Source organism: Taeniopygia guttata, chromosome W (assembly GCF_048771995.1).
Source record: "Taeniopygia guttata chromosome W, bTaeGut7.mat, whole genome shotgun sequence".
In the NCBI taxonomy this organism is placed as follows: Eukaryota; Metazoa; Chordata; class Aves; order Passeriformes; family Estrildidae; genus Taeniopygia; species Taeniopygia guttata.
Window position 1 is genome coordinate 33,595,935 of NC_133064.1, and position 3,380 is coordinate 33,599,314.

The 3,380-nt window shown below is 46.1% G+C and overlaps 1 long non-coding RNA gene across 1 annotated transcript; it reads right to left on the minus strand.

Annotated features, from left to right (window-relative positions):
- Nucleotides 1-761: 761 nt before the first annotated feature.
- Nucleotides 762-2,060, minus strand: LOC140682092 (uncharacterized). The gene is made up of 2 exons (XR_012053338.1): nt 1,816-2,060; nt 762-1,708 (listed from the first exon to the last, which is right to left on the minus strand). It is a non-coding gene; the product is annotated as an uncharacterized lncRNA (long non-coding RNA).
- Between the last annotated feature and the right edge of the window lie 1,320 nt (nt 2,061-3,380).

A 3,380-nucleotide genomic window follows, 5' to 3' on the forward strand; every position in this document is an offset into this window, starting at 1 on the left:
TAGGGCTCAGACCGTGTAGTAATTTTCAACCCAATGTCAGAAAACAGATTTATAGCATAAAATCCAGATAAAATTGAGGCATAAATAAAAATTAAATTGGTTCCTCACAATCCCAACGTTGCTTCATGTCAGCTTCAGAGTAGGAAGGCTCTACGGAGGGATCTGGACAAGATGGATCAATGATCCAAGGCCAATTGTATAAGGTTCAACAAGATCAAGTGCCAGGTCCTGCACTTGGGTCACAAAACCCCCATGAAACAGTACAGGCTGGAGGAAGAGTGGCTAGAAAATGGCTCAGTGGAGAAGGACCTGGGGGTGCTGGTCAGCAGTCAGCTGAATGTGAACAAGAGTGTGCCTAGGTGGCCAAGAAGGCCAATGGCATCCTGGTCTGTATCAGAAATAGTGTGGCCAGCAGGACCAAGAATATTAACTGAATTTATTACTAACAAGACTAACAGAGTAGGATAAGAAGAAGCAAAATAAGACCTTAAAAAACATCTTCCCCTGTCCGAGATTGAGACACAAGATGTTTTTTATTACCATCTGTGTAGCAGTTGTCCTCTGGGCAGTTTTCCTTATCTCCTGTTAACGGGCCCATCAATGTCTTGCCACATGACTCAAAGATAACTCCCTTCAAGAGCCATTTCTGTTTAACAGGTGTCATGGTTTGACGCTGGCACAATGCCAGCGCCCCATGAAAATACAACTTACCAATTAAATGCTGTGAAATGTGATCAAGAACAGAGCAAAGCAGGCCAAACTTAATAACAAAAGAAAAAGCTTTATTACACTACTACTACTACTACTATAAAAGGAAAAGAAAGGAAAGAAAAAAACACACAAAATTCGAAATGAAAACCTTCCAAAACATTTCTCCTCCCTCCACCCAACTCCACCAAACCCCAGCGAGACCCATTTGGATCCTTAATCAAGTTTTCACCCTTCAATATAATCAATACTGAGTCCATCGGGGAAGAGAGGAGTCCCCCTTGCAACCATAGACCCCCAGGAAACACAACTGCCACCTTTTGTGTTTCCAATGTCACACATGGCACCGCCCAGACACACCGGGCCAGTGTGACATTCTCCTCTCCATGTCACAGTGCTCTCACCACCGTGCATGGACAGAGACTGCTTATAGGGCCCCTTTAAGGATGCTTTGCCAAGGACCACCAGGAACAACAGTCCAGTATCACAATTCGGGACTAGAGTCCCCCCCATTTTCCCCTGGGGCCGAGGGTCCAAAAGACAGAGATCGCCTTCTCTTCTTCCTGAAGATGGAGGGCATCCTCACACCCTCCTCAGCTCTCTCTCTGTCCACTCCAAAACTGGTAGTTGCTGCAGAAGGTCTCTTGGCCCACCAATGCATCCCCCTAAAATGCAGTCCCTCTTGAAAAGAAAGAGTGGTTCAGTCTATGGTAAACAAGCAGAGTCCAGCCAAAAAGCCACTCTATCATCTGCCCCCAACCTTCTTCTCTAAACATCTGAGGTTTCAAGCTGTCTCTCTTTTCTTCAAATTCAGGAGGAGTAATATTTCATAAAGCCTTCATTTCTCAGGAAGGGTTAAAAGTCCCAACTCCCAAGGATGGCTCACTGCCCAGGCTCCAGCTCCCACAGCCCGGCTGGGCACCTTGCGGCCCCCCCCGCTCTTCTCCTTCCCTGCGGCGAACTGCTGATAAAACCACCGAGTCTCTGTCTCTTTTCTCTCCTGGGAGATAGAGAGACTCTGGGGGGAGTGGAGACATCCCAGATTTCTCCACCCTTCCAACTGCAGGGGGCCAGGTCTGGTTGCAGCCCCTCCACCCTTGGGCCTACCTCCACAGGCCGCATGGCTCCCCTCCCCCACCCAGCCCGGGCTGGGCAGGGGAGAGGTCCGTACCATGCGGTGACCGGAACCAAAGAAGGACGAGTCCTCCCGGGAATTCCGCTTTTAACCCCTCTGTGTTCTCAGAGGCGTGTCCACCTTCAATTGGTCACCCCAAGTGTCAGTATCTAAACCTGACCCCTGACTGGTGAACCTCTTCCTTCTAAAAAAAATTCTCTTCCCGTGTCAAACCATGACAACAGGTGATCAAAGACCCACCACATGACTCAAAGTGACATCAGCCCATTGTGAGATGCTCTGCCCAGGGGGGAGGAGCTAAGCATTCCCACCTAAATATATTCTGAGATTTTTAGACAGAAAAGCAGCCTTTCCACAGGTTCCCAAGAAGACACAGCTGAAGTTTTTCCAGTAGACCGACTGCACCTTTTCTACAGGACCACTGCCCCAACAGAACCATATCTACTACTCCAAGAGGACTGCAGCCACTCCAATTTGGACTGCTACCAACATGCTAGCCAAAGGGGTGTCAGGTTGTATTCTGACTTTGTCAGTAGTTTTCCTTTTGTATTATTGCATGTATTTTGTTTCTTTTCCCTTTTCCCAATAAATTGTATTTCTGACTTAGAGTCTCTCACTAGTTTTGCTTTCAAACCAGAACATAATTTTGGCGCCTAATGTGGGGCTCGAGGTACTGAGAAAAGTCAGAATTATAATTTTTTATTGTAGAATATAGAATGTACCTATTCACTATGATGCTTAACATGCTTGCATGGGTCTTATACCTAGCTCTCTATATTTTCCCAAACATGGGGTGTCGGAATCTGTGGGTATTGGTGATTCCGAGATTGTAGAAAGTCTCTGTCTTTCTGCCCCGTTGCCAAAGAAGAAGCCATAATTCGTCTGTGCTGGTTTCAAGGTTGTTTATTTTTGCTTATCTATAACATGTTCTGCTGCCCTGCCACAGGTCTGTCCTGCAGGGCAGTGTGCGGGGCTCTGCCCCTCAGTGGGATGGTACAAACATTATATACCAGAAACTACGTGTGCTATATTTACAATAATGTGCCAATATCTATCATCTACGTTGAACAGTGTGTCCCCAGCCTAAACCAATAGAAAAATGCCAACATCACCAAGAACATGGAGGTAAGGAAGAAGAAGGAGGAAGAACAGGATCAGGCCCACTTTCCTCCATCTTAGAACTCCTGACCCCCCTGTACAAAGTAAAACCCCCCCTGTACAGGTGTTAAAACCCCCCTGTACAATACTAAAAATTTTTTCCCTCTAATTTGTGACTACTTTTACTATACCATCGAACTCTCTGTGACCGCTTGTTCCATCTTCAAAGTTGATAATTCACTCCATGGTTCAAACTCAAGATCACAGCTGTTTTCAGCTGCTTGCCAGGGTCTAAAATGCTTTTGACCAAGGCCTGGAACCTCTGAAAATGTCTGAGGGACATTTTGAGTTCCGACAATGGGGAATTATTTGGGGATTTTAATACTTATGTGTAGACCAGGGTATGGTATGAGAATTGCTTTATTGGTCTATTATGTCT